Raw genomic sequence first — 12,481 nt, forward strand, 5'->3', positions numbered from 1 at the left:
GCAGGATTTAAGGAAATAAAGATTAAATAGCATAATTACAATTTTAAAAATGTTGACACAACTAGTTAATGAATATATTCTCGTTGTAAAAAGTTCAAACGATATAGAATTAAATAGTAGTAAAGGCAAGCACTGCTAACATTTTGGTGTTTATCTTTTTAGTCTCCTATCATTTATATATCAGCAGGTGCAGAATTCATATGCAGACTTCACAGCAAATCCAGAGGGAAAAAAGCACTGTATCTTCCTCTACCTCCTTCTTAGAAACAAGGAAATTTTTTTCCAAAGCTCCAAGAAATTTCTCTTGTATTTGCCCAATTCCTTCCCTGGGAAATGTGATTACCCTGATTGCCTTAGATTAATCCTTTGGGATAAATTAATGTCAGAAGAAGGAGGGAGAATACAACACAGTGATCAGTTGGGTATAGGGACTCATGCCTTTAATTTCAGCACTTTGGGAGGCTGAGGCAGGAGGATCACTTGAGCCCAGGAATTCAAGACCAGCCTGAACAACATAGTAAGACCTCACCTCTACCAAAAAACATAACAAAAAAGTTAGCTGGGTGGGGTGACACACACCTGTTACGTGGGAGGCTGCAGGAGGATCATTTGAGCCTGGGAGCTTGAGGCTGCAGTGAGCCATGAGTATAACAGAGCAAGACCCTGTCTCAAACAAAACAAAACAAAAAAACAGTGATCACCACAAATACTTTGTTAAATTTTTAATATCTATTTGCCTGAAATTATTTATTTGTGTATGGTGCTAGGTAAGGATCTAACTCTATTTGTTTGATGAATATCTCATTACTTAAATACCATTTATTGACCATGCCATTGTTATGTTATTGATTTGAAATGCCACCTTCAATATACATACACACATGCACATATAAACATAGGCACACAGGGTCAGGGTCAGGGTCAGGGTCAGAGTTAGGATTAGAGTTAGCCCACCCACATTCGTATTTTTTTTTTTGTTTTCTTGTCCAAAAAATATTTGTTATTCCAACATAACTTCTCTTGAGAAATTATTGAATCAGTTGGTCAAGGTAAAGGAATACTCCTTTGTAACTTTAAGTAGGATTCTATTAAATATCTATTATTTTAGCAGTGAATCCCCATCTTCACAATACTGAACCCCCCAATCCAGGGTTATTTGGGTCATTTTTATCTCTCTCTGAAAAATTAATCATTTTCTTCTTATTAGGCCATACACATTTTTTATTAGGTATATTGGTCTGCTTTGGCTGCCATAACAAAATACCACAGACTAGTTGGCTTACACAATAAAAATTTATTTCTCCCAGTTCTGGAGACTGGAAAGTCCAAGATCAAGGCTCTGGTAGATTTAGTGTTTGGCAAGGGCTCACTTCCTGGGTCATAGATGGCTGTCTTCTCACTGTTCCTCAAATAGCAGAAGGGGGAAAAAGGCTCTCTGAGTCCTCTTTTAGAAGGGCACTAATCCCATCCATGAGGGTTCCACCTCTCAAAGGCCTCACCTGCAAATGCCATCACACTAAGAATTAGGTTTTGACATATGAATTTTGGGGGAACACATTTCAGCCAACAGCATTGGGTTTAGTATTGGTATTCCATTGTGTTTGAAGCTTCTGTGAGCAGAAAAATGACTGTTTGGTAAAGCAGGTTCAACAGGAGCCGTGGGGAAGAATAAAAGATAATCTCTGCTTGTACCTTCTTGAGTCTAGCTTATTCAATAAAGATTTCATTATAGATTTACTCTCCAAGATGGCTATACCAATGTACATTCCCACCAGCTGAGTCCTGTTTCACTACATCCTTGTCATCTCTTTCATTGCTAAAATCTTTGCCATAAAAATGAGTAAAAACTCACAGCTTATTTATATTTGCATTGGCAACTGGTATTTAAGCTGAGGTTCCTTTATAATAGCCTCACTATATTACATCCTTGACTTGTCTTGACTATGGAAGGTCAGCCCAAGTAACCTGGAAAATGAATGACAGGGATCTTTCTTCATCCTAAATGAGAAAAATTAATCTGGCCAGGCACCATGGCTCACGCCTGTAGTCCCAGCACTTTGGGGGGCCAAGGCGGGCGGATCACGAGGTCAGGAGATTGAGACCATCCTGGCTAACATGGTGAAACCCCGTCTCTACTAAAAAAATACAAAAAAATTAGCCAGGCTTGGTGGTGGTCGCCTATAGTCCCAGCTACTTGGGAGGCTGAGGCAGGAGAATGGCGTGAACCTGGGAGGCGGAGCTTGCAGTGAGCTGAGATTGCAGCACTGCACTCCAGCCTGGGCGACAGAGCAAGACTCCGTCTCAAAAAGAAAAAAGAAAAATAAATCCACACCCGGGACAAAGATGACACGAGAGTCTCATGATAGCCTCTGGTTGAGCTTGACCCAGTGAAGAGGCATGATACAGGAATGGGGCAATGCACACCAGGCCACCATGGCTTGGGTTCTTTCTGCAGTGACTAACTGCAATGCCTAGCAGTGGCAGCTCTTTATCATTTACATTCCAATGTCTAAGGTAGTGTTTGGAGACTGAGGCTAGCTGTAGGCCTATGGCTTTAGGACCCACCCTTCTGCCAGAGACCCATTTTCAAATGCAAATCTGATAAACGATGTTGGTGGGGTTCATCTAGTAAAGAAACTGTGATCAGTCAATGGTCAATGCCTGGCACATCTATATGAAGATGAGTCCTGCGTCAGTTTGGGCTCCGTGTCACTCATTTGAGAGAGATGCATGGGCATGAAAGGAAGAAGTGGTGTCAAAATGCCAGGCATTTAATGTAGTTGGCTGTAGGGGAGTCTTAACTTTTCTATCATTTCCAACTTCTCCAGTTTCTTCTAATGCAAATTTACCAAAGCCTACTTCAAAGTGAGCTCAACCCTAATCCTTCCTGTCATGCTTTTTCTTACTTATCCAGGCTTCCACTCCTGTATTCCATTAGCACCAAATATTTATTGCAACAACTCCACACCGATGTAATTGTTTGTTTTGCTTTTCTGGTTCACCTACAAAACTGTAAGCTTTAAGAGAAGCTGTGTAAACTCCGTGTCCCCAGCACAATTCTTGGCACATGAAAGTCACTGAAAAAGGTTTTGCTTTCTGCCCAAATTCTCTTCTCAGGCAAATGGCAGCTGTGGGCTTCACCTAGGGCAGGGATCAAAGCAAGGAAAACTTCACAGAAAAGCTGCTACTCTAGCTGAGTTTTGAAGAACAAGAGAATTCGTTAGGTAAAATAGAAGAATGAGCTTGCTGGGAGGAGAAAGCAGTATTTGCAAATACAGCAAGGCATGAAACAGCATGATGTGTCCAGGAAACCACAAGGAGCCCCATCAACGTGGAGCAAAGGCTGAAGAAGCAGGAACAGGCAGGAGAGGCTGCTCTGGGCAGATTATAGAGAGTCACATGAGCTAACTGAAGACTCCAAATTCAGCTTAATGCCAAAGAGAACCATTGCAAATTTGTCAGCAGGAAAGTAGCTTGATGATATTTGAATTCAAGGAAGGTGACTCTGGTTGCAGAGTAGATGATGGCTTGCTAGAGGACAAGATCTTCTAGCATCCATTGTTGCTGATGAGAAGTCTTATGTTGGCCTAACTTTTATTCCTTTGTCTATGGCTGTTTCATTTCTTTAGAAGTTTTTTTTTATAATGTTTCTAGGTGTGGGTTTTTAGTTTTTGTCTTGTTCTGAGCTTCCAGGGCCTTCGAATTCTAAGTCTCAAGTCTTCCGTTTACTAGGGAAAATTTCCTTTTACTATTTCCTTATTAATTCCCTCTCCCTTGTTTTTTTTTTTCTGTTCTCTTTTGAGGACTCCCACTGGTTGGGCACTGGATCATTTGTGTCGATTCTTTATATTTCTTCTGTTTTCATTCATATTTGTGATAATTTTAATATCTCTCACATTTTAAAATATTTTCTGGACTTTATCATCTAACCTTAACCTTTTTTTTTGTTTTGGCAATTAATTTTGTTTTCATTTCCAAAATCTTTCTTTCTGGTTGTTGTTTTCATAATGTTACTCTTAAAATAATTATTTTATGGCTATAACATTGTCTCAATATTTTTTGAAGATACTAATTAGAATTAGAATTTTCTTTTTATAGCAAGTTTTCTTCTGTTCTAAAGTACGTGTTTCCTTTGAAGTAAGTTTATTGGTCAATCTTGGCCCTTTCTTTTTAATGTCAGGTTATTTAATGTCTGTCTGGCTGCGTCATTCATGGTCCTCACAGGAAACTGATGATGAATTTCAACTGAGTATTCAAGGAGGGTTTAATAAAGAGAATATGTACAAAGGTGTGAGGAAAGTGTAGAGAAACCAATGAGGGATAGATAATGCAGAGTCTTGGGGCTAGCAATTGCTAGAAGCCTCTTTACCTTCCTCAGGCCAGAAAGGGCAAGAGGAGGGAGTTCCAGGAAGCCACTGCAGGTAGCTGCATAGGGAGAGTTATGTGACAGGAGCTGTGGCCTCTTTTAGAGGGACATAGCCAACCCACAGCAATTCAGAAGTGGGGGACCCAGGGAAATCAATATTCTGACCTCACTTTTCCTGCTTCCTTCCATCTCCCACTAGTACTTTCCACTGACATTACCCAACAGGAAGCTGGGGTGCAATCAAGACCATTGATGCAGTCCACAATTGCCAGCTTCCTGGGTACACAGCAGGGAGGAGAAGGGCAGAGAGTAGATCTGGAGGGACAGGAAGAAGGTAGCTGGCACAGCAGTGGTCCTTGGTTATCTGTTACATTGCAAGTTGAAACAGTAGAAGACTGGGAGTTCTGGGGTACACTCAGTGTTGATAGAGGTGACACTCAGTGTTGGTGGAAGTGTGGGAATCTTGTATACTGTTGGTGCAAATGGAAATCTGTAAAATGTTTGTAGAAAGCAATTTGGCAGCATTAAGAGCTTTAAGCCTTATAACTTTGATAACCCTGATAAATCGGTTCCATCCCAAGAAGTGTATACTAATGAAATCATAAAATATGCACAGATGTAAATACAAGAATTTTCATTGCATTATTATTTATAATGGCAAAATTTCGTAAAAATGATAAGTTCTAGCAATGGGGTGGTTGATTAAATAAATTACAGTACAGCTATAGGACTTGAAAAGCATGTTTTAGGTTTGTGCTGTCCAGTAAGGTAGGCTCTAGTCACATCTGGCTACTGCGCACTTTCCATGTGGATAGTCTGAACTGAGATGTGGTATTAATATAAAATATACACTGGCTTTTTGAAAACTTAGAACAAAAAAAAATGAAATGTACTGTTAACATTTTTTATATTGATTACATGTTGAAATGATAGTATTTTGGATATATGGGTTAAATATTATTAAAATTGATTTGATCTTCTTTTCCTTATTTTGTAAATGTAGTGATTGGAAAAATTAAAACATGACTTATAGCATATATCTTTAAAAAATTTTTTATTATACTTTAAGTTCTAGGGTACATGTGCACAATGCACAGGTTTGTTACATAGGTATACATGTGCCATGTTGGTTTGCTGCACCCATCAACTCATCATTTACATTAGATATTTCTCCTGATGCTATTCCTCCCCTAGCCCCCAACCCCCTGACAGGCCCCGGTGTATGATGTTCCCCTCCCTGTGTCCATGTGTTCTCATTGTTCTACTCCCACTTATGAGTGAGAACTTGTGATGTTTGGTTTTCTGTTCCTGTGTTAGTTTGCTGAGAATTATGGTTTCCAGCTTCATTCATGTCCCTGCAAAGGACATGAACTCATCCTTTTTTATGGCTACATAGTATTCCATGGTGTATATGTGCCACATTTTCTTTATCCAGTCTATTATCGATGGACATTTGGGTTCGTTCCAAGTTTTTGCGATTGTGAACAGTGCTGCAATAAACATACTTGTGCATGTGTCTTTATAGTAGAATGATTTATAATCCTTTGGGTATATAACCGGTAACGGGAATGCTGGATCAAATGTTATTTCTAGTGCGAGGTCCTTGAGGAATCGCCGCACTGTCTTCCACAATAGTTGAACTAATTTACATTCCCACCAACAGTGTAAAAGTGTTCCTATTTCTCCACATCCTTTCCAGCATCTGTTGTTTCCTGACTTTTTAATGATCACCATTCTAACTGGCGTGAGATGGTATCTCATAGTGGTTTTGATTTGCATTTCTCTAATGACCAGTGATAATGAGCTTTTTTTCATATGTCTTTTGGCCACATAAATGTCTTCTTTTGAGACGTGTCTTCTCCTACTTTTTGATGGGGTTGCTTGTTTTTTTTTTTTTTTCTTGTTAATTTGTTTAAGTTCTTTGTAGATTCTGGATATTAGCCGTTTGTCAGATGGATAGATTGCAAAAATTATCTCCCATTCTGTAGGTTGCCTGCTCACTCTGATGATAGTTTATTTTGCTGTGCAGAAGCTCTTTAGTTTAATTAGATCCCATTTGTCAATTTTGGCTTTTGTTGCCACTGCTTTTGGTGTTTTAGTCATGAAGTCCTTGTCCATGTCTATGTCCTGAATGGTACTGCCTAGATTTTCTTCTAGGATTTTTATGGTTTTAGGTGTAACATTTAAGTCTTTAGTCCATCTTGAATTAATTTTTGTATAAGGTGTAAGGAAGGCATCCAGTTTCGGCTTTCTACATATGGCTAGCCAGTTTTCCCAGAACCATTTATTAAATAGGAATTCCTTCCCCTTTTCTTGTTTTTGTCAGATTTGTCAAATATCAGATGGTTGTAGATGTGTGGTGTCATTTCTGAGGCCTCTGTTCTGTTCAAATGGTCTATATATCTGTTTTGGTAACAGTACCATACTATTTTGGTTATTATAGCCTTATAGTATAGTTTGAAGTCAGGTAGCATGATGCCTCCAGCTTTGTTCTTTTGGCTTAGGATTGTCTTGGCAATGCAGGCTCTTTTTTGGTTCCATATGAAATTTAGTTTTTTCCAATTCTGTGAAGAAAGTCATTGGTAGCTTGATGGGGATGGCATTGAATCTATAAATTACCTTGAGCAGTATGGCCATTTTTACGATATCGATTCTTCCTATCCATGAGCATGGAAAGCTCTTCCATTTGTTTGTGTCCTCTTTTATTTCATCGAGCAGTGGTTTGTAGTTTTCCTTGAAGAGATCTTTCACATCCCTTGTAAGTTGAATTCGTAGGTATTTTATTCTCTTTGTAGTGATTGTGAATGGGAGTTCACTCATGATTTGGCTCTCTGTTTTTCCGTTATTGGTGTATAGGAATGTTTGTGATTTTTGCACATTGATTTTTTATCCTGAAACTTTACTGAATTTGCTTATCAGCTTAAGGAAATTTTGGGCTAAGACAATGGGGTTTTCTAAATGTACAGTCATGTCATCTGCAAAAAGGGACAATTTGACTTCCTCTTTTCCCAGTTGAGTACCCTTTATTTCTTTCTCTTGCCTGATTGCCTTGGCCAGAACTTCCAACACTATGTTGAATAGGAGTGTTAAGAGAGGGCATCCTTGTCTTGTGCTGGTTTTCAAAAGGAATGCTTCCAGTTTTTGCTCATTCAGTATGATATTGGCTGTGGGTTTGTCATAAATAGCTCTTATTTTGAGATATGTTCCATCAATACCTAGTTTATTGAGAGTTTTTAGCATGAAGGGCTGTTGAATTTTGTCGAAGGCCTTTTCTGCATCTATTGAGATAATCATGTGGTTTTGTCAGTGGTTCTGTTTATGTGATGGATTACATTTATTGATTTGTGTATGTTGAATGAGCCTTGCATCCCAGGGATGAAGCCGACTTGATCGTGGTGGATAAGATTTTTGATGTGTTGCTGGATTTGGTTTGCCAGTATTTTATTGAGGATTTTCACATGGATGTTCATCAGGGATATTGGTCTAAAATTCTCTCTCTCTCTTTTTTTTTTTTTGGTAGTGTCTCTGCCAGGCTTTGGTATCAGGATGATGCTGGCCACATAAAATGAGTTAGGGAGGATTCCCTCTCTTTCTATTGATTGGAATAGTTTCAGAAGGAATGGTACCAGCTCCTCCTTGTACCTCTGATAGAATTTGGCTGTGAATCCATCTGGTCCTGGACTTTTTTTGGTTGGTAGGCTATTAATTATTGCCTCAATTTCAGAGCCTGTTATTGGTCTATTCAGAGATTCAGCTTCTTCCTGGTGTAGTCTTGGGAGGGTGCATGTGTACAGGAATTTATCCATTTCTTCTAGATTTTCTAGTTTATTTGTGTAGAGGTGTTTGTAGTGTTCTCTGATGGTAGTTTGTATTTCTGTGGGATCAGTGGTGATATCCCCTTTATCATTTTTTATGGTGTCTATTTGATTCTTCTCTCTTTTCTTCTTTATTAGTCTTGCTAGCGGTCTATCAATTTTGTTGATCTTTCCAAAAATCCAGCTCCTGGATTCATTGATTTTTTGAAGGGTTTTTTATGTCTCTGTCTCCTTCAGTTCTGCTCTGATCTTAGTTATTTTTTGCCTTCTGCTAGCTTTTGAATTTTTTTGCTCTTGCTTCTCTAGTTCTTTTAATTGTGATGTTTGGGTGTCAATTTTAGATCTTTCCTGCTTTCTCTTGTGGGCATTTAGTGCTAAAAATTTCCCTCTACACACTGCTTTAAATGTGTCCCAGAGATTCTGGTATGTTGCGTCTTTGTTCTCACTGGTTTCAAAGAACATCTTTATTTCTGCCTTCATTTCGTTATTTACCCAATAGTCATTCAGGAGCAGGTTGTTCAGTTTCCATGTAGTTGAGTGGTTTTGAGTGAGTTTCTTAATCCTGAGTTCTAATTTGATTGCACTGTGGTCTGAGAGACAGTTCGTGGTGGTTTCTGTTCTTTTACATTTGCTGAGGAGTGTTTTACTTCCAATTATTTGGTCAATTTTAGAATAAGTGCGATGTGGTGTTGGGAGGAATGTATATTCTGTTGATTTGGGTTGGAGAGTTCTGTAGATATCTATTAGGTCTGCTTGGTGCAGAGCTGAGTTCAAATCCTGGATATCCTTGTTGACCTTCTGTCTCGTTGATCTTTCTAATATCGACAGTGGGGTGTTAAGGTCTCCCATTATTATTGTGTGGGAGTCTAAGTCTCTTTGCAGGTCTCTAAGGACTTGCTTTATGAATCTGGGTGTTCTCATATTGGGTGGAAAAATATATGACTTATAGTATATATCTTAAAAAAACTTTTTACAGCTCTTTTTAATGCATGAGGCTTGCAGCATATATCTATTGGACAACACTGTTCTCGATAAAAGTTACAAAATGGGGAAAAGCATGTTTTCAAGCAATATTACATAGCAGGATTTTTTATGGTTTAATATCATATGCAAATCAGCACATAGACTGATAATGGGGCAAACTGACATCATTCAGGAAACATTCTTACCTCAAATATATGACCTGAATCTGATCAGTAGGAAACATCAGACAAACGCAAATTGAAGAACATTTTACAAAACACTAGCCTGCACTCTCTAAATATATCAACATTGTAAAAGACAAGGAAAGATGAGAAATAGTTGTGGATTAAAGGAGTTTACGGAGACATAACAACCAAATGCTATGTTTTTTTAAATGCTGTAAAGGATATTATTGTGATACTTGGCAAAATCTCAATATGAACTGTATAATAGATAATCACATCTTCTTAATGTCAGACTTCCTGATTTTAATTATTGTGTGGAGGTAAAGCGTCACAATGCCTGCAACTTACTCAAATGGCTCAGCGAAAGTTACTGTAGGTTCAGATGAGTAGAAGGATAAAATAAAACATAATCAAAAAAACAGAAAATGAAAAACAAAAAAAGTTACTGTAGGTATATACATGTATATGTATCCGGGTGGAGTATCCATCATGTGGAATATCCGTCAACTGAAATGCTTAGGACAGGAGTGTTTCAGGTTTTTTTTTCTGATTTTGAAATATTTGCATTACACTTATTGGTAGAGCACCTGTTATCTGAACATATGAAATCTGAAATATTGCAGTTTGCAATTCCCTTGAGCATCATGTCAGTGCTCAAAAAGTTTCTGATTTTGGAGCAGTTTAGGATTTTGGATTTTTTTAGATTTGGAGTACTCAACCTGTATATGTAAAGAGAGAAAGCAAGTGGGAATTCATTGAGCTCTTCTTGCATCTTTTCTATAAATTTGAAAATTTTTGGAAGTAAAATGTTTAAAAAAATTAAGTATAAAGTATTTTAAAGCACATGAGATGCAGCATTGTGGAAAATGCTAGATAGATCTTATTTGTAAACAGTAGCACCCTTAGATCCAGGCAAAAGGGGTCCCCTGCCCTAAGCCTTGCAATTTAGAGGGCCCCATTCTACCCTTCTCCAGCTGTTCCTGCCTGTCTCCCCCACCTTCCCAGCCCCTCACACAGTGAGAGGAATCTACGGGACCAAAGGGATATACCCACTCAGAACTCACCAACCCTGTCCTAGTGCATACCTCAAATCCCCAGAACTTTGGAATCCTCTGCCACATGACTCAGAGTCCACTTTTAGACTTGCATGTGTCCATTGCCTGGGTCCATCCTCCTGAGAGCAGAACACACGGATGGTGAGCACACTCCCAGGCCTGAGGGACAGATGTTTGGAAGGGGGACATTGCATGAAGCTTGGACATGCAGGCCAGAGTGTCCACATGCATTCACAGCACACCCCTTGAAGTGCAGGATGGAGCTGGGAGTGGAACAAGAAGGGAGCAGGCTGCAGGCTGGGAGCTAGAGGCCAGCTCTCCCATACCACCTGTTCTGGTGTGGAACTCCAAGGAGTCTGAGAAGTCTAAATTCAGACTTGACCTTGTAGGTCATTGTGAAAGTGTTTGTCTAAGTCAGAGGCTAAAACTCATTTCACATAGAGTTTGCTAGCCTGACATATAACTTTTAAGTATTTGGACATATCGTATATAGGCTTTCATTTGTGCTTTTTCCCTAAGTCTCCAGCTTGGGGGTGTAAGCAGGAGTGGGAAGCCTAGAGAAGCTGCCTGCATGGGTCTGGCACTGCCATCTTCTCCTCCTTCTCATTCAAAATCGGGGGCGGGAGGGTCTTCCTAAACCTTGGAAAAACCAGAGCCCTGTAATGATCTGGGAAGATGGGCAGTGGGAAGGAAACTGCACTGGCCACATGGGGAGGTGAGACAACCCAAAAGGCTCCCGAGGGCCTTGAACAGCAGGCCCCAAGGGAAGGCCAACACTCCAAGAAAACCTCTCCCAGGTGAGGGCAGGTCATAGAGAGAACAGAGAACCTTCTGCCGGGCAGGGATCTAATCTTCAAAGCCAGAACAGTGAAGATTATCTGGAAAACACTTTTGAAGTGGCCCTCCAGTCCTTCAAGGCTCACCTAATAGCCCTAAAGGGCAATGGGAATGGAACTGGGAGCTCAGAGCCCTGGGGTGGGATCAGGCAGCCTCTGGAGACTCACCAGCGCTGAGTGCTGAACTCACCCATGGCCACCAGGAAGACCTCAAAGGGGCACCCTGGGGTGCTGGAAGGGCCTGCCTGGGGGCTCCTGCTGGCTCAGTTACTGGACCTGGCACGTGCTAGCAGTACCCACATCAGGCAGGCTTGCAACTCTAGGGATCTGTCATCCCTCACTCTTTGCATGGCTGGCTCCTTATTGCTTGGGTCTCAGCTCAAATGCTACCCTCTGGAAGCCTCCCTGTCCACCACAGCAAACCCCAAAACCTGCAACCTCAGCCCCACCCCAGGCATGTCTTCACTTCACCCTCTTTTATGATCTTCACAGCTCTGAACATTCCTGAAATTACCTCATTTATTTATTCTCTTACTTAGGATTAGTCTCCTGTCTTCTAAAATACAGCTTTTATTATAGCAGGGAATTTTACCTGAATTATTTATTGCTATAGCCCTCAGTTCAGTGCCTGACAGATGACAGACATTCAAGAAATAATTGTTAATTGAATAAAATGCATAGCAATAATCCAGCCCTTCTCAAGCTTTCCTCCTGAAGTTTCTCTCTGCAGGAGGTCTATACCAAAAACAACCCCACAGTGTCATGAAATATGAGCCCAAATAGCCCACAGCAAGCCAGACATCAATATATTTTTTATTCTAAAAAGTCAATGTTTTATTTTTCTATTGCTGTGTAACAAATTACCAGAAACTTAGCAGCTTTAAACAACACAAATGTGTATCTCACAGTTTCTAACAGTTTCCATGGGTCAGGAGCTTGGCATATTTTATTCGAATCTTCTGCTCAGGGTCCCACAAGGGTGAAATGAAGGTGTCAGCTGGTTATGTCCTCATCTGGAGGCTCAACTAGGGAAAGATATGTTTCCAAGCTTCCTAGGTTGTTGAAAGAATTCAGTTCCTTATGGCTGTAGGATGGAAGTCCCTGCTGTCTTACTAGCTGTTTACTGGTGACTGCTCTCACCTCCCAGAGGCCACACCCAGGTCCTTACTATGTGGCGCTCTCTTCCTCTGCAATGAAGAACCTTCTGCACATAGAATCCCTCTCACACTTTGAATCTTTCTGACTTTGCCTTCTGCAATTA

Source organism: Symphalangus syndactylus, chromosome 6 (assembly GCF_028878055.3).
Source record: "Symphalangus syndactylus isolate Jambi chromosome 6, NHGRI_mSymSyn1-v2.1_pri, whole genome shotgun sequence".
NCBI classification, from domain to species: domain Eukaryota; kingdom Metazoa; phylum Chordata; class Mammalia; order Primates; family Hylobatidae; genus Symphalangus; species Symphalangus syndactylus.